Below are 23979 nucleotides of genomic sequence, written 5' to 3'. Positions count from 1 at the left end.
AAATAAAAAGGTACCGACTGTGTTAGTTGATCCATATAATTATAACGACTCGACTCGATTTGATCACTACTGGACTGGTTACGTCACATCACTAGCCGAAAGGGTGAGCAAAATTGTGTTCTTCGTAATTTCGAAAGAGCCCTTGATTTGTAACGACCCTGTTATTACACTGTAATTAAAGATAATGCTTCCCTTTCAAGGCGCAATATGGTCAACTACCCTTATAGCATTAAATTGTTGCCGTTTATTCATTGTTCATTGTGTTTACTACTTATCCTTTAAATTTTTGAAACCAACCTTTTAAAAAGAACCCGCATTTACTTAATAACCTACATTTGATTTCAATAGTTTTAAATAAACTGACACAGTTAGGGTTATATCTCATCTCATCTCACTAGGACACTATGGAAGTTTCACATAAACTGCTTGGTTGCGCGACCAACAAGGCCCAAACCGGGTCTGCATGATAACCGCGCCGCGCGCGACGCGAATTATATATACGTAGAGCGCTTCGACCAATAAACGATACGAATACTATCTACGTAGATGAACGTCAAACGGCTATTGGTCGAAGGCTTCGATATAATTCGCACCGCGCTCGGTAGCCTTTATACAACTGCTTACATTATGTTGGTGGCGCGTCTGTGGTTACGTTGATGCGATGACGAGCCCTTATAAAAAATAATAATAATGAAACAATTAACAGGAAGTTTAAAAGGCAACATCGAAACAATTCAACTAAACAAGCAATATTGCTTTGTTTTAAGTTAACGCGGTTATTATCATAATTAAAACACATAATAACGGGTTCTTACCGCGTTTAAAGCAAGGATATGAGACTCCCGATATTTCGATACTGTTTCAGTGCCATAATCACGGGATGACTGGTCATCTTTTTCATTTCTTCACATTGCGTACTTACTTTTATATGCGCATATGTCAAACCGCAATATTGCTTTTTAGGTAAATTTCCGAACACGACTTCATCAGTGTGGACTTTAATTATCGCAAATAACAATATTTATTTCTTGAAAAGTATCTTATTTCTTTATCTGCAGCTCTGAAATCGTGATCAGTTGATTCGCTATGGCGTGAAAGCATAACAAACTCACTTTCACATTCCAATAATATTATTAAGGATAAAGTCAAAGATCCCTGGTTATAACCATCTGTAAACATCTACGTAATAAGTAAATAAACACCCTGGAAGCAACATAAATACTTTAACCTTTAATGGGGACGTAAACAAGTCCACCTCAAAATAAACCCCTTGCGTTTTACCGCCATAAAAGGGCGAAGACAATACTTAATTTAATAACCGTAATACGGAACGGACTATTCAATTGAATATGAAAGCAAACGATTCGATTCGTTTTTGCAATCGCTTCAATACTTGAACTACAATCTCTTTGTGGAAAATGTGCCTATTCTCGACCTCAATCGACTTGGCTTCCATTTAGCACTGAAAACAGGTTGAAAACTGATAGTTTGTTATTCATGTTTTTTTTTTATTATTGGGGAAGTATGTCGAATGAAAATGTTTAAATTAAATGAGAAAAATAAAAAGATAGCTAGCACATCAGGATCTCGTATAAATATACGATTTGGTTTGAACATTTTTCCAGCTTTCCTTCGAACCCTGTATCCAACTATCCAACATGCCTCTTATTATAAACAATAAACGAAATACAAACTATTTCGATCCATAAATTTAGATCCATAAATACCCAAACATTTTGCGCATGAACAGATCACCCTTTAAATTATATTTTGAGAATCAGGGGTTTTACGGAAATTCATTATCTATACATAGGTAACTAAAAGTTGCTATTAACCTATTTCCGCGAAACTAGTTATTCGTGCCAGTATTATAGATACCCTTTATGATAGGTGCTCATGGACTTCGGTAACAAAGTTACATTGGCATGTATAAATTATTACTTCGGATAATACTCTGCCCTCCTTCTTAAAACGTGTGAATTCTTGTGTGAAAAATCGAATATTAAGATAATTCTAGTATTCATAGTCACCACTTATAGTTTATGTGGTCATTATTACAACTAAAAACCACATAACACCGGGGTTTTACAGCGTACCCGGATATTTCGACACTGTTGCAAGTACCTCGATCAAGGGATGAAATAGTTCTTATTTAATACTGTAGGAATATATTCATCATCATCATCATCATCAGCCCATTAACGTCCCCACTGCTGGGGCACGGGCCTTCCCTATGGATGGATAGAGAGATCGGGCCTTAAACCATCAAGCGGGCCCAGTGCGAATTGATGGTTATTAACGACTGATAATGCAGCCGGCACCAACGGCTTAACGTGCCTTCCGTTTATAAGTTGGTACGTTTCACATAGACTCACAGACCATTTCGGCCACAACAAAACAGAAGTTTAAAGAGAGAATCTTTTCAAATAGTAACATCACTATCATCAAGGTATTCACTAGGTGCTGTAGTAACATTTATTAATTAGAAGTGCTTTTACTTTTTTAATAAAGACTTTGTCACTTTTTTCTTCTTTTAATATGTTAGGCGGTTTATTATAAATTTTGATGGACATCAATTCACTCATCACTCAGGGTTAGAAGAATGTAGGACCAGTCTAGATATAAATAAATTTAATATTTTTCCATGACGCAGTGTGTATTTTACAGGAAGATCTTGTGTTTAAAAATATATAGAGAAGGAAGCGTAAGTATTTTATGACTACCCGGTATTATGACTGTGTTTTGATAATCTAATTTGTGTAAGGTGGCGACCACACCAAGCTAACATTTTAAAAACTACCTAACATCATCTGTATATGCCTGCCATCTTGCACAAAATGTGCTACTACGCGATCCACAGCGGATTGAAATCGCGAATAGTACTGCGGTCGGGTAACTTAAACCCCAAATGCAATTCACTTTACTATAAGACTGTTTCCGCTCGGTAAATGCACAATCTAGGAACAGCTAACTGTAATTAGCTCGACTATTGCCCGCCCTCGGAACTATTATGTAACTCCCGCGCCAAATTTTGTGCAACTTTCTTGGATAATTTTGTTGCATTAGTCGGTGAAGCTTACTTTATTGAAAAAAGCTTATTATCTCTCTTCTGTCGTGTGGATTGTGAGGTGGATAACCAACCCCATCAACCCTGGCTTAGCTTATTATTAGATTAATGATTACCTAAATGATAAAAATGTCTGGTATTAAATATGTTCCTCTAGTTATTAAATAACGTGTAATGTATACCCTCATTGATTTAAAAGATGTGTTGCTGTTGCTTGTCATTTCTTCTCGTCAGCCATAACACCTGTTGAAATTCAGAAATGTTACATTGACCTTCAACAAGTTTATCCATCTTCTTCTTCTATCGTATGGATTGTGAGGTGAATTACCAACCCAATCAACCCTGGTGTCAGGGTTATTACTGAGCCGCCATAGGCCCCTGACATGACTCATGTAACGACTACGTACTTACATCAGTAAGTAATAACCGGGATCAACGGCTTAACGTGCCTTCCGAAGCAGTTTATCCATGATAATTACGACGAATTAATGATTCTGATTTCTGGACAGTTAGTGCTCGCTATTGATGTCGCGACTTGGATGCAACCTTGCCCTATATTGTGGCAGTAATTTATTTCATACCAAGCATTGGTGCTAATTCCTGCAGACGCCATCTAAGTCTACATGTCATTTTCTTATCCGCTGAAAAAGAAAGAGATGGGTAATCGACAGGCATAAAATTTATGGAACATACGTCAATTTTAAGCAGAAATCAAAAACAACCGTCTAAACATTTTACATCGGCCATGTTGTTTTTGAGGAACAACCTGGAAAGTCCGTCATTGGGTATAGTCGTGAGTTTATGTTGATTTTACGCTTGAATTTCGAAGCTACACCTGTGGCTCATAAGTAAGTAATACCGACATACTTCTTAGTTATATGAAACCACATTTACTTTAAAATGCAAGCAGCTAGCGCAACACGTTGAAACAACTCGCGGCGAGAAACAACAAGTTTTACAGTACATTGTCTAACTTTAATAGTATGAGTATAATGTTATATCGCTGGATAGGTAAATGAACCGCTCGGCATGACATAAACATGTCAGAAATATAACTTTATTTACTTTGGGTTTACACAAAATGAACATAGAACAAGTATTACCCTTTTTTATTCTTGATATTTTAGTGTAAACATAAATGATTCTTTCTCCACAATACGGTAGCCTGAATGAGCCGCCTCTATGAGCTCAGCGATAAATAATCGCGCGCGACCATAAGATACTTTATTTTTTTCTGAACGACATAAAACACGCGTTTCTTGATCCAAGCTGAAATATTTAGAAATATTTATTTTTGGAATATTTAGATTAAAACTATTGTGCATAATACTTACTACTTACATAATAATACATTTTTCTACTTAATCAAAAATGTTTATAAAAAATGGCTCCAAATTATCGTCCTACTGAGGTGTACCATGAGTCAGGTGTGTATTGTATGAATTCTGTATGTATTATGTATGAATTCTCTCATATATCTGTGTCTGGGTTTATTTCAATACTAAGAGATTGAATAGATAAACTGACCCTTTTGCTTTTCCAATCGTACAAAAAGCTAATAGACCTTTAGAATAGCTTTTTATTTAAACATTTGACTTGAAATTGGCACAAATAGTATCTTCAACTATCAAAAAGTATCTTTAAATAAACGTGAGTTTATGTATATATATATATGGCACATAGTTCTTTGTGGGTCCATTGAGATGTCTGTTGGACTTTCGATGGTCTGCATAATTATGAATAACAACGACATGTACGATATGTTGCAAAAGTCCAATCAGTTTCTTGCAAAGTAATAAATTAACTGGTTTGCATTTAAGACCTCCTGGTTACATGTCGTTTCTGTAATAGACAAAATCACCTACAAAAACATAAGATTTATAATTATGACAAGTAATGGTTCATAGAAGTAGGCTGAGCTGTAGGCCATCTACGGGGTCCACAGGTGGCGGCTAGTGGAACTGCCATCAGATATGATGGTTAGCTGCGAATATAAAAATAAGCAGTCCCCGACCAAACAGCGACAGGATTAGCAGAACGTAGTGGGTAGCTCACTGGGACGGGCTAACCTATACAATACTACTTAGGTTCCATGACGACCTTGTGACGTAGCGAGTAGGCGCCGCTACTTCAAAAGCGCACCCCTGATGCCGAGCAGCAGCGGTATCAGTACTGGTTGGAGTCCGAGGATGGTTGGTTGGATTCTGGTTAGGGCTCTAGCTAAAACATCACCGATTGAGAAATTGGTCGGTGTACTGCGGAACGGAAGGCGATTGGGGCAACCACCGTTCTACACACCCTATCTATGGAGTAATGAAAATGGAGGCGATTACTCCACCGACAAGAGCGCAGCTTAAATAAATACAGAGAGAGAGAATGGTTCATAATTTCACCACTGTGTACAAATAATGCTGGGATCAGTGAATGTACTTTTGCTCTTTAATTGTATACATCCTGGCACAACCCTGGATAACCTTTGACAGAAACGCCTAAGAAATGCAGGTATGCGCAACTCAGTACACGGTATCAATATCACTAGCAGCTACGTATCGACCGTCTTCGTTACTTACAATTCACATCAAATTTTCCCTGTCTTTAGAAATTCTACTGGAACTACACGAATTTCATTGTAATAGGAAATAGTCCCATTTTATCGCAGTACGGTCACTGAATAATCCTTCACGCTAATAAGATTAACCCGACTTGCAACTTTGCAAGTTATGCTAACTTGCAGTGCAGCTAACCGCCACCACTGAGAAACGTTATAATTAAATACTTAGTTTGTTCCTATATTTTCAAGTTGTTTATTGCTGGGAAACTTATTGGTTGCACCTTAGTGATTTTAATAAGTTCTTTTTAAGTAAGAAACAAATGAATGAGAACTAAATGGAACGTTTAATTATAACGTAGCGAACCTGAACAGGGAGCGAATATAAACTTAAAGGAACTTGAGGATCTTAAGATCTTAGAAAAAGTCAGGTCAAGAGTTTTATGAGAGTGGAAGAAGCGAAAAAAACATGAAATTATTTAGTATTTGCGTGCTCCAACAAGAAATAGACGTGATATTAAGTATGCACAAAGGTACAAACAAACCAGAAAGTAAAGAAAAAATGTGAAAGCGTCTCGTATCATTGTATCAAATTCGTTTTTTATCGCACCCCGATGTTCCTTCGTGCCGGTTACGTCGTCTGCTGATATGGCGGAATAAACGCCCGCACAGATCCCCCACTGGATTACTAAGGAAACTTTTGAAAACGTAACATATCTTGGCGTTGACGGAGTACAACTCTATATTTGAATCAAAATAATTCTGTTCCACATTTGACATGTTGTAAAGACATGTTGCAAAAAGTAGGTAAGTTGATCTGAAAATATTGTTGTTGAATCACGTAGGAGCGTGATAGCCCAGTTGGTGGAATGCTTGCCTCTTACGTGGAGGTCGCAGGTTCGATTTGCAGTACAGGCCTAAACCGATGATTGTCGAATTTGTTTTCGAATTCATGTTTGGATCATAAAAGATTATCACGTGCTCAGCGGTGAAGGAAAACATCATGAGGAAACCCACATTCCCAAGAAATGCATTTTCGGTGGTATGTGACCTGACCAGCATTGGGGTAGTTTTCCTTTCGCGAGTTGGAGGGTCAGACAGGCAGTCGCATCTGTAAAAAACCGGACTTGTCAAATCTTCAAGTTAGGTAAGCGGACCCCGTGAGACAATGCTAGGGAGATGATGTTGTTGAATCACGTTCCAAACGTGAAAATCGACTGAAGAATCGTCTTATACAATGTGATGATCAATTATAAACCTTCCGTAACTCCACATTAATCATTATGTCTATGTTTATTTTTTCTCTCAAAACACGTTAGTTCCATGGTGGCCACCTTAGAGCAACACGGACTTTCGCACAACCTGGTGGCCACATAAGATTCAAAATCTCGCCATCTTTACGCATCTGGAATTTCCAATTCTCATTCCTTAGTGGTTTATTTTGGTTCTTTCATTTACTTTTTTATTTCTTTAAGAATTACGTGGCAAAAACAAACTTACTAGAATTTCTTACACCTAACAGAACAGCTGCGTCGGTTGAGGAAACTTCCGAACAACCGACACTTTGACGTTGAATGTAACAAATGAGGGGAAACACAAGACAAAACTTGTTAGGTATTGAATTATTATCGACCTATAAAATACATAAATTTCACGCTTGCGATCCCTACGTAAGCAGAGCCAAATGTTTAGGACTTCCTTATATTTACTGATAGAAAATGTATAAATACGGTTTAATAAATTTATTTCTCCTAAAGCATACAATTCACTTAACTAGAAAATACAAAATACCTTAAATTAAAATTATCTTAGTGAGTAACGGAAGGACGTAAATGATGTTAGTGGTAAATAATTAATTATATTTTACACAAGAGGAACACCTATCAATAACGAGGCTTTTTTTGGAGGTCCAGTATCCCTTTTGAAAGGATACAGCGTCTACTCTTATGACGTAATTATGATTCTTCTACTTTTTTCCGGACTTATAAACCTTCACAATTGGTTGTGTTTCTTAATTTGTTATCTTCCAGATTCGAATCCGAAAGATATCATTTTTCTGACTTGTTCTTATTTCGTGTCCATGACAAGTCGAATAACACATGATTATTTTTCTGACTAACTAAACTAAACTAGCTGTTTGAGCATAGCAGTTTCAGGAAAAATACATTAATTAATTTAAAGATATAAAAAATATTAATGAAAGGAAATGCTTTTTAATTGCATCCTTTTTCTTTTTAATTAAACGAAAGCACCGGACAAAACAAATGACTGCGTTTCTACGTTGTCCCTTAATATATCTTTGTTGGACGATCGGTTTAATAGGGCGTTCAAATCAGCCCAAAAATGGTCCAACAATGAAAAAAGTTACAAAGTGGTTCGATTACAAAACACATAATGGTTCATTAAAATTGATCGCCTTATAAACCATTCACGGACTTAACTCGTTTATTTCGGCCAAAATAAATTCGCAACGATATATTAAATTGATCCCCGAGGGGCGATAATTTCAGTAATAATGTAGTGGATTGTGTGCTACTTCAGAATTATTTACTTATTCTGAATGCCCATTGTGATTCGAATAAAGAATACTCTCACTGGAAAACGTGCGTTGTTGGTATTTTATGGATGAACGACATTGTAAAGAAAATCTGGATGTGACTGCACAAACCTAAGCAAGATGGTGAAAGACAGCATGTACTTACTTAGATATGTCATGATCACACATATTTTAAAAGAAGTTTCATTATTTGCAAGTTGATATCTCAACATCTAACAGGAATATTAAAAAGGTGATTAACTAGGTTATGGAATATTAACTAGGTTAAAGTTAAAAGTTGCGAAACGATGGAATTTTTATGGACTACTAATTTACCTGCACTTTTATCGTCCAAGCAAATGGGCCTATAAATTAAAAGTATTTTAATAATTTAAAATATTACTGTATAATTAATATAAATCGATTGTAATTGAAAATATTATTATGTATGTTTAAGTGTATGAAAATATTATACGACTAATTAATTAATTTAAAAGTAAGTAAACAAAAAGGCGGGAACGACATCTATATTGTTTTTGGAGATTAGTAGCGTAATGAGCATTCCTTTTATATATAATTATTTTATAGCAATAAAAGGCTAGGTCATTATGCTACTGCATAATAATTAACGTAAAATTATAATATTTTATTACACGAATGACAAAAGATGGACAAAAGTAATAATAAAAATCAATAAGTTACATATTTGAAATATATTTCAGAAAAAAACTTTATTTTTTTGAATTTTTTGGCCTGGTTACAAAGACTAAAAACTATTTGAAAGTAGTAACGAGAAGAGTTTCCAAGCTACTTTGACCTTAAATTTGGGGCTTCACTTAACGACTAGTGTTTCATGGTTTTGACCTCCTTAAGGCAATGGATCCCGAAACAAAGGTTATTCTCAAAACTAAGCGGTCACCCATCCCATAACTGACCACTGACTGCTTCGCTTAACTTCGTTGATAGGATTCAATCATCAACCACCTACTAGGACGAGCGGTTCCATCACATTAGGCTAAAGCTCCTTTAAAATTTCGTAGAAAAAAGTAGAAAAATCGGCCTCCATGGTCCAGTGGTTTGAGCATTGGGCTAACGATCCGGAGGTCCCGGGTTCAAATCCCGGTGCTTACGTATTACAAAAATCACATTCTGATCCCTAGTTTGGTTAGGACATTACAGGCTGATCACCTGATTGTCCGAAAGTAAGATGATCCGTGCTTCGGGAGGCGCGTTAAGCTGTTGGTCCCAGTTACTACTTACTGATATAAGTAATTAGTCGTTACATGAGCCATATCAGGGGCCTTTGGCAGCTCAATAGTAAACCTGACACCAGGGTTGATGGGGTTGGTAATCCACCTCACAACCCACACAATAGAAGAAGAAGTAGATAAATTGGGATAAACATAAACTGAACTAAAAGCCAATAATCCTGAATCAGCAATTAACTTTAAGTAATTAATTATTTAATTAAGCATTTAAAGAAAACTAGCTTGACGAGAATAATAATCATGCAAGTATAAAATCGCTTAATGTTTTTTAGTTTTTTTTACCTCTATATTGCATGTTTATTTTCTTAATTCAATTTTAAATAATATAATATTTATTATTAATAATCGCTTAATTATTACTTAATTTATATTACAGGGTCGTCAAAGCAAAACGCTCATTTTACGGAGCAATTATTCAACCAAATGAGTCGCAATTAACCGCAGCTTATTTTGTGTTTCAAGGGATGTCGCTGAACGGACATTAAAAGCTCATAAACTTATAGATGGCACTTGTCGCAATCGACAGGCAGAGCCACCACCAGAAGGCCACCATTTGCCAAAAGTTCTATTGCAGTTGCTTCACAGTTGCAAAAAATGATCGTTACTTGCATTTTTATTTTTATGTTTTTAGATTACAGTTCAAATGCAGTCTATTTTAAAGCCATCGTATCAGATGCCTTTCAATCTCAGCCTTATACATATTTCCATCTAATAGGCCGGGAACGCCCTTATGACTCCTCTGGTATTGCGGGTGTCTTGCTTACGATTAGGCGATCTGTTTGCTCCTTTGCCCTCTATTTTATATCTATTAAAAAAACAGTCGGTACTATACATATAGTATCAAATTACTATAAAAATATAAGTTTAAACTCAAACCACTACCTTCCGAAAAAAAAAATTTTTCGTCCTCTCTTTATGCCCTAGAGGGCGCCACATTGAATTTAGCGTGACGTCATATAGCTTATAACAACCGGATAATCTAGACGTTTCTAGAGACACCTCGTTTGTCAAATTCTGACAAGTGGTTTAGAAGTTAGGTTGGAACAGAGATGCATACACACATACATAGCGGTCAAAAACAAAACCCTCATTTTCGTTTCGCCGTAGTCGGATAATAAATACAAGTTCGTGTTTCCGCACACTGTTACGGGATTCTGAATTTAGTCTCTTAATAACTTTATTATTATTAATCCCCTCCTTATTATTCTTAGGTCTTTCTAACACAAATAACGCTGTACATTTTAAGAAAATCGGTCAAAATAAAATTTATTTTGTCTTTTTGCCTTTTTCGACTTTCGACTTTTACTTGGCGAGATAAAAGTGAATCTTTAGAGTCTAAATGTAGGTCAAGTATACAACCGAGTGTCAAACATAGTAAAATTTAGATCCGAGTTTAGTACTCGTATAGAGGTGGACTATACGAGTACTAAACTTTTTTCTTGTCGAACGCGTAAGTTCTTATTATTCTTGTTTATTATATATTATACTCCAACTAAGTACGAATATAAAGTATAAGTACTAAGTTAATCTTTAATGAGTATAGAATATCACTTTTATGTAAGTTCTAACTCATAGATAAACCATAACATATTCATATAATATTATATAACCCATTGCTGAGAAGGGAGTATAGAGCATATTTCACTTACTCCACTACGCTGTTGTAGTGCATGCGAGTCGGTATTTTTGGTCTTGTAGCTGGGAACAACGACTTAACGTGCCTTCTGAAGCACAAAATCATCTTAATTTTTCAAACAATCAGGTAATTCAGCTTGCTTGTCATAACCAAATGAAGTCTCTTACTAAGGAATTTTGATAGTGTCCCAGTCGAGAAGCGAACCCGGCCCTCCAAATCGTAATTCCAGCGCTCTGACTAAAACTAAACCACGGAGGCTGTTCATATCTAACAAATTTGGATGGGACATGACTTATTTGACTTTAATCGTCTTCGATTGTTTAAATATACTCCACAGAAAAAAAACTATTCTATAAATAAACTATTCTATTCTAACAATCAGTAGTTAGGTACTTACATCAATCTTTCCGTTAACAACGTCAGAATTACCAGAGCAATAAATCACAATTCAATTCCGTTTAGCTTTCTTCGTTTCATACGTAACTGCTAGAATAGTAATGAATAAAGGAAAACTGTCTTTTTCAATTTTTCATTGTCGGTCGGAATATATATTCATATCTGAGCTCGGTAGCGCTCACGAGACACTCCAGTTAAAAAGTTATTACCAACCACGTACGAACTGTAAATCGGTAACTAGAATTCTGAGCACGTGGTTAGAGCAGACGCGGAAAAAATCGTTTACGTCTCGATTTCTCCGCCAATTATATTTTATTTGTCCCGGGGCTGTGGTCCGCGAGACCCTTCTTTGCCCTTTTACGACTCCGCTTGCTTATCTTATTCGAGAAATTCAAGAAAGTTACCCCCTCGGGGTATCACCACAATAGAGTGTCGTTTCAGTTCCACAGAATTGTTCTTGTGGTGAAAAGGACGATGAAAACGACTCCACTTGAAATTAAAACGGCAGACGTCGCTTTAATTCACTTACAGATTACAAGTGCCGTAATAGGCGGCTATAAAATGTTCATAAAGAGAATTAACGTTAATTCAAGCTGTCGGACATTCAACAGAATGAATAAACAGCAGCTTATTAATTTCAAAAATGTCATTTTGGCTGGAATTGACAAAACAACAACTTTTCAATTCATATTTACATACAAATTGAAATTTTGAGCGGAAAAACGGCAAGGATTATGATTTGAATTTATTTCATTACTGAACCGAATCACTCGCAGAAATTGGAATGATATGTGAATGTTAAAAATGTGAGTGATATAACTTCGTGTGACGTGAGCATCGCACATGAGGCATAAAATAAAGCAAACGACCAGAAACTTTTTACATGAGCCGACACCCACGGAATTTTCCCGATTAATTTGGTCCCTGCAAATATATTCAGCGAACCAACCGTTTGAATGAACTTTGTATTATTCCATAACATTATGTTTTCAAACTTTTGTTCGCCTAATTGGAATTTCAAAGAAAAGGAAAATAAGACAAAGATTTAGGTTTATGGTTGGAACCTCTTTTTATTTTTTTCTTTGAGTTACATAAATAATATCTAAGTACTTAATATGAATAGTTATTTGTTCAACAAGAGGGCAAAGATAATGATGTTTTTTCTGCGAGCGCCGACTTTAAATCATGAAACCTGCGTAGTCTTGCATAGTCTATAATAGACTATGCAAGACTACGAGCTTAACACAAACACACAAACATAACCTATAAAACTTTTCTCGTTGGTAGAGATGAAAACTTATATACATCACATGAAAGCTAATTACCCGATTGTGTCGAAACAAAAAGGAGGGTTATGTGTTTGACCGCTATGTACGTATAATATTATATTAAATATGTATGCATGAAGTGTATGTATGTATGTACGTATGTGTGTATGCACGTCTGTTCCAACCTTAGTTCTAAACCACCTGGTAGAATGTAACAAATGAGATAGAGAAGCGTCGTGTAACAAATGAGATTATCCGGTGGTCATAGACTATCTGACGTCACGTTAAATTCAATATGGCGCCCTCTAGAGGCATAAACTGGGGATGGAAAATACTTTTTTTCCTAATGGTTTTGTGTTTTTCAAATGAGTGTGGATTTCAAATGAAAGGACTTTATTTGCACATTTCAAATATGTAAATGTTACTAGCTTTTACGCAAGTAAAAGTAGGGTTTGCTTGTATTTACTCAATAATTAGGTTGAATTATCTTCTCAGACATGTTCCGGATAGGTTTTATCTCCAAATCTTGCATAAAACACGTATCGGAAGCATATTATTTTCTAAACGCCTATATAATATGCTTAAATAAAAATATAAGTTCAAAAACTAAAGCCCGACTACGGAAAAATCACGCTCTAAACGGAATAAAATTAGAAAATAGGTTCTAACTTCATATTTTTAGAAAATGTTTTTTTCCGTAGACGGGTTTTAGTTTTTAAACTTATATTATATTTCCTTGTGCTTTTAAATCACTTAATTACTGCTCTTAGTATTATATACTCTATATATGTATATATATATATATATATATATATATATATATATATATACTTTGCTATTCCTAATTTAAACTTGGCACTCGCACGCAAAAAATAACTTTCCTCTCTTATTGAATAAAATAACTATTACGTATTCATTTTGGTATGTAATATTATTGTCTAGAATAACAAAACAGTAAGAGCTTTTCAAATTGAGCATGCTTGTTGAAATGTAAACGTTGTTTTGCAAATTAAAACTAATTGTTGGATGTTTGCAGGTCGGAGGGGACATAATTTGTAGACAGAGGACCATTCTCAACATTCACTTTGTCCCGCTTCTCAGATCTCTTGCCATTATTCGAAATTAGATAGCGAAACACAAGGGAGCCTTCTTCAAATATATGCAGAATAAGCATGAAAATTGACGTTAGTTAAGTTGAGGGTGATTCTCGAAATTAGGTCTCAAGTCTGTCTCAATTCGAGAGACAAATTGAAAGAAGAGTGGGAGCCATTTCGCCTGATTACGAACAAAGCGTTCTTCCATTAGCTAGGTCACTGCTCACAAGTAAAGGCATTCTCCATTTCGAACACGTCTCCTGGATTTATATTAAATGCGACAGATCATCAATAACTCTGAAAGAACGTAGTATTTACATTGTCTCTGCAGTAAACAAGTAAATATATTCCATTTCAATTTAACTTGGCAATAATGTTGCCACGTAACAGCTATATGGTAGTTATATGATATTCACGGATATATATGGACCTTCAATATTAGTATTTTAAATATTAGTATTTGTAATAATTGGGTCGTGTACTAGGTTCAAGATAAAAAGTGTTTTACGGCTAATAGCCGGGACCACCGCCTTAACGTGCCCTTCGAAGCTCGGGATCATCTTACTTTTTCGGACAATCAGGTGATTCAATGTCCTTACCAAACAATAAAGTGATTTCGACAAAGTCCCCATCGGAAATCAAACCCGGATATCTAGATCATACGCCAAACGCTCTAACTACTACACCACGGAGGCTGTAATAACCACTTTACTTCGAAATTGCAACGCAAATCCGACTGACAAGCACGTTATTATAATAGTTATTAACATTTATAACAAAATAATATAAGCTCACGACTATCTCCTAATTGGGGTAATCAGAGGTACGTCCATCGCGAGATGAACTAAGTACCCACACCTGACCGAGTTTTCTGTTAGACCAACGTCATAGGCAGTGAGCCGTATTGCCCACTATAATGATCGAGCCAATTATGTTTGTGAAAAATGCACTTAAATTCATCTTTAAATGAATGTCTCATAGGGAGTGTCTATGGCAGCGTGCACCTAGCACGATATGAATGAGGATAGAAACTAGAAGCTCTAAATTTTGACAGTTTACCATACAGTCCAGCTAAACTTTGTGATAAATTGCTATAGAATGTGGAGTAACGTGGAGTGTATCCCGTCTGACGGATAAGTTGCAAAAAAGAAAAGTAGCCAGCTGAAAAAAGGCAGTTTTGATTGAAAATAAGTTTTCTTCTTTTACATCTTATAACACTAACAGTGTTACTACAAAACAAAGACTAAAAGATAAACTATGTTTAAAATATAATCCGTAAGTACACGAAAGAAGTCCCGAAGGCCGCGGCGCTACTGTCGCAGATTTTGCATACAATTATTATGACTTGTCAAGTTAGTTTCATTAAAATCCGCCGAATTCTTTCGCGGTCCGAAATACTATTTTAAACCTAGTTTATTTTTAGTTTGTGTTTTGTAGTAACACTGTATGATTCTAAAGTTAAACGCTGCGCAAAGTGTTATAGTGTAAAAATATAACTATAACAATATATTTGTTTACTCAAATAGTATTGGGAATTGTCAAAATTTTAAGAAAACTCAACAGTAGCGACACCTGATGGGTGAAATTGGAAGATTTTATCCTCAAATTAAAAAAATACTTCCCCTATTATTTATTTTTTCCGTGTTCATAAACAAAATATATAGGTAATAAAATCGGTAAAGTGCCTCTAGTTTATTATTACGGTCTGTTTGATACAGATATCGGTATGACGATAATTATGAGACGCAAAACACATTGATTAAAAGTAATGAATTTAGTAGATTTTAATTTGTTTCGTTTTATACTTACTCCTAAGTATTTTCCATGTAAGTCATTATTATCATACATTTTGATTTCCTATTCTAATGGGATCTTCAGTGACATATCAAAACAATTTCGTAGAAAATCCTTTGAGTATGGCAAACTTATTAATTCACAGAATTAAATAGGGTCTGTAAATAAATAATTGATTCTGTAGGTAAATTGTAAATTCTATTTCGGTTTTCGGTATGGTTGTTCAAATAAAATGTGTGCAAATTATTTAAATTTCGACGAATACTATATGGGTTCTCTAATTCAAACTTTATTAATTTTGACTCAGTTTGGGAACTGTGTTGTTCACGGTGGGATTGCAATTAATACTACTACGAGGGTCATGTTGTGTGACCGTATTTACGAGCTTTTACTTTATTGCCCTTCGTCTTCTGTCGGATGGGTTGCGAGTTCGACAACTGACCTCACCAACTCCCGTGTCAAGGTTATTATTGATGCATTTAATTTTATTTCAGTATATTAAAGTGTAGCCGTTGGTCCCGGCTATTAGCCGTAAAAACACATCCACCAACCCCCATTGGAGCAGCGTGGTGGAGTATGCTCCATACCCCCTCCGGTTGATTGAGGGGAGGCCTGTGCCCAGGAGTGGGAGGTATATAGGCTGTTTATGTTATGTTATATTTAAGTGCAAAGTAGTTCAGTCTTACACTTATTACTAGTGCAAGTAAAAGACAGAGCTAATTTTAAAATTGTCAAACTTTAATAACATTATTTTAGCTTCCGCCAGAATATAATACCAATATTTTGATATTATTTATGCACCGCTTCTATAGATTTTAGCAGAAAAATATTCGGCACTTTTTTTCCATTGCAGGAAATATTGACATTTCATTTGCTAACTAGTTCACTTGCCAAAATCATAAATACCTTCATTACGCAAATTAACCACTTGAGAATTTGTAAAAGGCATTAACTATACCATGGTTTGTTGATGATTGTATAAAGCATGGTTAACTTGGTAGAATTCGGGTCGGGGCTGTGCAGCACACTAACCAATTTAACCTTAATTGTTTCGTAATGAAATTAACCCAACCTATTACCTATAGACTACCTTTCCATCTACGGCACAACTCGGTCCGCGCATGGCGCACATCCAGTAAATATTTTCACTGGTCATACGTGCTAATATTTTTTTGCGTGTTCATACAAACGCCAAATGTCAAACTAACGCAATAAAATTATTCATACTGCTTAGTTGATTGACAGCAATTTTAGTTGGGAAATGAAGAAGCTAGCAAACATTTTTACGCGAAACGAGGTTGGCTGTCAAAACATTTTGGGAAACGTTGTTTCGGTAAACTAGAAAGGCGTGCCTAATCGTTTTAGATAAGAAGCCAACAGAAAATACAAAACTGTCCAACAGAAATACCACGAATGCCTCTCTGTATAAACTTCGGTCCCGCAATAGAAAAATATTTCAGTAGTCCGGTCCCATCGAAACAATGCCAAAAATTCAATGTGAAGGAGAAAAGTTCCAAAAGAACTCTTAAGCTTTCTGCAAAGGGTTACCTCCGTGCGACCAAGTCTACAAAGCTGGTATTACAGAGTTCTTGGAAAGCGAAGGTAAGTATTCGGAAGGGATAATACTCTCAACGAGTCTCAACGTGGATAATAATAGTTGTAAGATTTATATCTACCGTGGGGGCAGCCATAAGTCATCTAATAAGATCAAGTCAACCTGCGATAACTCTTATAGATGGATTAATGTTTGTTCCAAACATGGTATAATGCTATTCTCACTCACTAAAGTAATATATTTCACATACTTATTATTTATACATCAATGTTCTCATAATTTAAAATACATTACTTTTTACTTACAATATTCCTCCTAGGTACAGTGATTATGGCCATTACTTTACGTGTAGACTAAACAACAGGGGGGTTAAAAATGCCACATCGAAGTAATTCATATAAAAAAGCAATATTTCTATTTGACATTTGTTTGCATTGCGCACTTACTTTTGTATGCGCAAATGTCAAATTGCAATATTGCTTTTTTAGATGAATTGTGGCCTTTTAATCCCCAGTAAGCAATCAAAAGTTTATCTTCCATAAAGCAAGTAAATTCTTTATGAACATTGTAATAACCGGAGCAAAATTTAAGCTTAAGTATTTCCAAGAGCTTATATTTAGCTAATTACAGACAGTCGCTATAAAACCGAGCCAATAAATTTTACTTTATTACGTGCACCCACAGCCATAAAGTTTATCTTTACTGGTATGCATTTTGTAATTTAAGATTCGTATATTTTCATAATTTTAACCCTTGTTATATAGCTCAGGTACTTGCAAGTAACTTCTGTAATATAACATATCATAGCATCACACCTGCATCTCCGTAGGGGTAAGCAAAGGAGTAGGTATAGTAGCTAAGCATACACCCACAGATAGACGGCGGCGATGCGGCTAACCACCTATCACGTTAGTCTAACAGAAAGCTCTGTGAGTATCTCTGACTACCCCAATTGGGTTATAGTCGTGAGCTTATGTTATTGTATGTATACGCCCACTCCTCGCCAGCTATGTTTAAATCCCATCCTATTGTCATTTGCCTACTAATTTGTGCACGGTTATGTAATATGAAATCCATCAAAATATAAATTGGTATTTTGAATATAATTCCGAATTGCACATAAATAACATATAAGACGTGGACATATAACATATAAGAGGTGGAGTATGCTCCATACCCTCTCCGGTTGATTGAGAGGAGGCCTGTGCCCAGCAGTGGGACGTATATAGGCTATTTATGTTATGTTATGTAACATATAAGACAGTAACAACCGGATAAAATTACACAATAAACAGCCTTAATACTTATTTACTTTTTAAAATGATATTACGTTGTAGGTATTTTTATGAGTTATCTTCCCGAAAGTTGGTGGTAGGGCTAGCAGAAGAAGACCTAGAAGGACGTGCATTGACCAAATTGGAGATGTTCTTAGAAAAGGTTTCAGTAAGATCTACTTTGAACCGGCGTGCGTGTATGAAACGATTGATGAGTGGGGAAGCAAGAGAAGTATGTCAGGATCGAGGCAAATGTAATTCCATAGTCTCCGCTTGAGATGTTCTTAGAAAAGGTTCAGTAAGATCTACTTTGAACCGGCGTGCGTGTATGAAACGATTGATGAGTGGGGAAGCAAGAGAAATATGTCAGGATCGAGGCAAATGTAATTCCATAGTCTCCGCTTACCTCGGTAGGAAATAGGCGTGAATTTATGTACTTATTTATTTATGTATTTTCCCGAAATGAGGCAACAAGGCTGAAGTCGATGTTTTGTCTACTAGTAATGTTCACGACGATAATGTTTACGATGTAAGTCATGCGTCCTCTGACCTCTGGCTATCTTGGAAAAAACAAAACGCTAGAATGCGTTCAGCTGCCGAAGCCTGGGGTTAAGTTTATCGACTATTATATTGGCTATAGGCTGATCAACCCAGGTCACCTACCTAACTTATGTCAGGATTTGACTTATATAATCCAAGAAAAACTTTATAAAAAATTTACGTCATTATAAAGAAAATCGCTTACGTAGATATTTTTCCCAAAAAAATATAAAAAATATTATATTAAATATGAGAAAAATATATTATCTTGTTATTTTGACAAAATATAATATTCAATCTCAAATGAATGTGAAAATTGACAATTCTTACTCACTCCTTTTTTTTTATTATCATCAAATAAAATCAGTAATTTAATTTTTATTACTAAAAAAACACACACAAAAGTAAAACACAAAAACACGTTTAGGCACGTAATAATAAGAGCTACGTTTAGGTAGGATTCGTTATAAGTTTCAGGTTCGTTCGAGTTTCGTTTACGTGCCATCAACATTTTATTACCCAGGGGCCAGGTTCATATTGTTCAAAGTAAATAAAATGAAAAATATTGTATAAATTTTGTACTATCAGTTTACGAAAACTTTTTTTTTTAAACTGTCACAGAGACATTTTTGGCGCAACGACATAAATAATTCAATTAAATGATTGGATCCACAGACGCTTTTCAGTTCGTTGCACAACTTTTGTTCGAACGAAAAACGGAACGTTTCACTCCACTTGGTTGTCAAAGTATTTGGCTATTTGCCTTTAACTCCGCTATTTAAATGTTAGAATATTATTGTTTTCGTGCCCTGGTTATATATTCTAATTTTATTAGCAATTTAAGTAACCAGTAAAACAAAAAAATAAAGGAGATTTTATTTAAGTGCTTATTGTAAAAGAGTCATTATTATTATGTTTGTCATTTCCATATCTCGGGACTATGGAAATGACAAACATAATAATAATGACTCTTTATTATTATTAATAGCCTTCAATGTCCCACTGCAGGGCAAAGGCCTCTCTTCCCTTCTTCCCATTTAAAAGAGTCATTAATTTATTATTTTTGAAATCTAAGTTTAAATATATTTTTAACTATCAAGTGTACGTAACCAAAGTTTAATTATAAACTTATTTATAATAATTTAAGACTTACCGTAACTGCAATTTAAAACTCTTCCTTAAAACGTTTTTTATTGAGCGCAAAAAATAACCTTTTTGTCACTTTGTAACTTTTAATTATCACCCTTAGTTTTAACCACACTCAACTCCCGGACAAAACTTGCACTAACAAAGTTGATATGACTACACGGAAATTCGAACAAGTTTTTTCGGCAGGTCCTGACTATATAACAGTTCAAGAAAATAATTCCAAAGCTGCAATTTCCTCAGTGGAATACATTTTCGCGGCAATTCGAGAATTTCGAAACACGCAGTGCGCGCTCGCGTGCGATTCGAAGCATTCCTCAGAACTCACTGGCGTTTAAAAACCCTCGTCCCTACCACGCATGCGTCAATATTTGAAGTGACAGCATGAAACAGGACACAGAATTAATCTTCAACAGCTACGAAATAATTAAATTAATCATCAGATTGAATTATTGAATAATCGAATCGGTTAGACTGACTGGATCATCTTTCAGTAAACCGTTAGGTATCTACTTGCATTAATTTAGGGAGGGAAGGGTACTCCAGGAAACATTTAAATATATATTTTTCTAAACTCGCTGAAAACTCGGAGAAAAAATAATTAAGGGTGATGAAAACTGGCTGGGTACTATTCTCAAGTGAAATCGGGCCAAGAAAAAGGGAACATCGTATCGGTTAGATCATTGGGTAGAAAGCTAAGCGGTCTTGTTGAAACCCCCGACTGATTTAAAATCCAAGGAACGGCTTAAGAAAAGTCTTGGGAATACAAGGAACGAATGATGAAGAATTTGAACCACTCGACCACACTAGACTTTGAACCGCGAGCTTTAATGAAAATACATAAAGAAGATAAGGAATGTGTAACTAACATTGCGTTACAGCCAAGTTACGATAAACTCTCTTGGGAACTGAACGAGGAGTGTAAGTCTTTAATATTATGAAAGAAAAAGAAACATTATTTTTGTAAAGAAATAGGTCATCGTCATACACAACGCTGTTTTAATAAAGTAGTAATATTAGGATCATTAAACATAACATAAACTGCCTATATACGTCCCACTGCTGGGCACAGGCCTCCCCTCAATCAACCGGAGGGGGTATGGAGCATACTCCACTACGCTGCTCCACTGCGGGTTGGTGAAGGTGTTTTTACGGCTAATAGCCGGGACTAACGGCTTAACGTGCCCTCCGAAGCACGGAATCATCTTACTTTTTCGGACAATCAGGTGATTCAAGCCTGAAAAGTCCTTACCAAACAAAAGACAGTCTCACAAAGTGATTTCGACAATGTCCCCATCGGGAATCGAACCCGGACCTCCAGATCGTGAGCCTAACGCTCTAACCACTAGACCACGAAGGCTGTTAGACCACGGAGGCTGTTTTAATTAGGATCATTATTTATATTAATTATGAAGGAATGTTTGTATATGCTCAATATTGTATATTATATTATGTTATCCATGATGAAATCGCAGGATAAAGCACCGGGTGATTCGCAAGGAACAGTCCGGTGAGCCATTTCAGTCGAGTCGGGTTGGTGGTATAGCCGAGCTGCATTGTGTGACGGATGCAGCAGAGACTTGGTTAAGGGAGCTTAAGCTGGATATTTGATACAAGCAGGATATTTGTCTGCCATACGCAACAACAACATTATAATATATGTTATAAGTATTTCATTACGTGTATTACTTAGACTTATTCATTATCACATTTTTATTAAGTTTCTAACTTCATAATACTTGCAGTTGTACCATCCCGCATCTAAATATAACTTCAATCGGTAGATACTTCCTACCTCTGGTCGCCTGTAAGAAATTGATTTAGAACAATAAGGCTGCAAATTGTTATATAATATTTCTTGTGTTATGTTTTATAATGTTTCGTGTACGTGTGTGCAATAAAGAATATATCATTTGATTTGATATATTTTATTAAACTTCAACGCTTCATTCCACTACGATGGAAATCTAAATTTCATCTATCTCTAAAATGAGTTGGCTAACTTTTATAATATCCAGTCGCCGCGAACTGCCCCTTGTTCTTCTCTATCTGTATAAATGCAAATCATAAAACATTATTAAATCCCTCCAATACGATCATTTTCGAAAACAAGCGAATCCAATATTGGTTTTAAACTTAAAATGAAGCCGTCATCCCTTTCCCGTACCTTTTTTAGAGATTAACAATGCAAATGATCATTCAAACTCGTTCAAAGACTAATTATGTCATGATTAATATCTACTGGATTCATATTTTAATTTCCTGCTCGGGAAAATTATTGTTAGCAGCCATTTTGACGGAATGAGATTTAAATTGCCTTTTGTCGTGCATCGATGTGATTGGGCTTATCACGATTGTGAGCGGGTTTTCATGAGAATACCCCGTTAGGTTTAATTACCTATATACCTTTAGTATTTATCCAATGACGAATTAATCTAAAATCCACTGATGTAATCTTTACTTAGACTCATGATACAATCTAACAATATGTAAACGATTTGTAAGTACCTAAACATAGTCAATGCTATCGATAGTCCCGGGTTTAAATGAAAGGTATGCTTATATAAATTGTTATGTTAGGTTACAGAGGGAAGTTAAATACGTATGAAACTTCTTGGTAAATAGGGAGTGCTCAGGGGCTATTTTAAATCAGACAGATTTACTTCTACAAATACAGTATAAAAATAACTTCCAAAGCTCGCCTCTAGCTATTGATGGAATGTTTTTTTTTTTAATAAGAATACTCCAAGTGCCATGACGGGAATCCATTAGAACTTTGACCTCCTAAAATAGCCCGTTTTCGAGGTAAAATATTTCATTAATTTATTTTAGTCATATACCTGAGACCAAAAAAGAAAATGATTTACGACTTTTCTTTTAACAGCGACATTCGATATTTACAAACTTTACTTAAATAAATTAAGTTAGATGAGGAATTAAAGTAATATGCATATTTTATCGGAGAATATATATATTCATATATTATATTCCTTATCGAAATATTATAACAACCTCTATAGAACAAAAACAGAACGAATCACAAAGTTTCGGCTAACTTGACGATAGGCAAATAAAGTCTAGAAAGGCCGCCATTTCCCTCAGACTTTTTCTTTCTTTTCAAATAATTATATACACTTTCTGCTTTAGGGAAAAAGAACTAAGTCTAAATATCACAGAAAATCTTGTTTGGCCCGCCTCGTAACATGTATCTAAGCAATAAGTTAGGTAGAGTACGCATTTTTATCTTTCTTTACATAGAACAAGTAATATTTATTCCATAAACACTGTTTTTAAGATTCATCTAATTGTCTGGAAAAGTAATATACTTACTTATTATGATTTTATGTTGAAGGCATATCACGCCGCGCGTCTTCTAGCCGTAAAAACATCTATATGTACGCTCCATACCTCCTCTATTTATGTATTATAGGTAGGTTTTTTTTTTTACTCGACTGCGCCAGAAAGATTTTTTATTGAATTTTCTTGATTTAATTTATTACAATTTTTTGTTCGTAATTCAAGTAGTTATTGAATTAAGTTAGGTACAAATCCGAGTAAGTACATAATATATAGTACAAAAAGTAATGCATTAGTATTTTAATGCAAATAAAAATACTTAGAAAAATACTTGAGTCATTTTCAGTACTTAAATGTTGAATATTTTTACTCCGCGAGACGTTCGTCTAACGTAAAATTCCTTCTTGCCGTATCGAAACGGAACTTCCGGATTGTAAAGGTATGTCGGTGATATATTGCGTTTTAATATTTCACAAAATACTTATCGCCATCCTTTAAGTTTGTAAAATCCGGTGCCAATGCAGTGGGATCTTTTAAGTACCTGTCATGTTCTCATTTTA

General features: G+C 35.3%; 2 protein-coding genes across 2 annotated transcripts in view; both read right to left on the bottom strand.

The window, feature by feature from the left end:
* LOC126371078 (alkaline phosphatase-like) overlaps nt 1–20429 on the bottom strand; it is a 110115-nt gene extending 89686 nt beyond the window's left edge. The window contains exon 1 of the mRNA XM_050016268.1: nt 20130–20429. The gene's annotated coding sequence lies outside the window, so the exon portion shown is untranslated. The remainder of the gene's footprint in view (nt 1–20129) is intronic.
* LOC126371088 (uncharacterized) overlaps nt 1–23979 on the bottom strand; it is a 421730-nt gene that overhangs the window by 185764 nt on the left and 211987 nt on the right. The window lies entirely within an intron of this gene.

The sequence above is a fragment of the Pectinophora gossypiella genome, chromosome 12, assembly GCF_024362695.1.
Source record: "Pectinophora gossypiella chromosome 12, ilPecGoss1.1, whole genome shotgun sequence".
Classification (NCBI taxonomy): Eukaryota; Metazoa; Arthropoda; class Insecta; order Lepidoptera; family Gelechiidae; genus Pectinophora; species Pectinophora gossypiella.
This window is presented reverse-complemented; position numbering and strand designations above follow the sequence as displayed.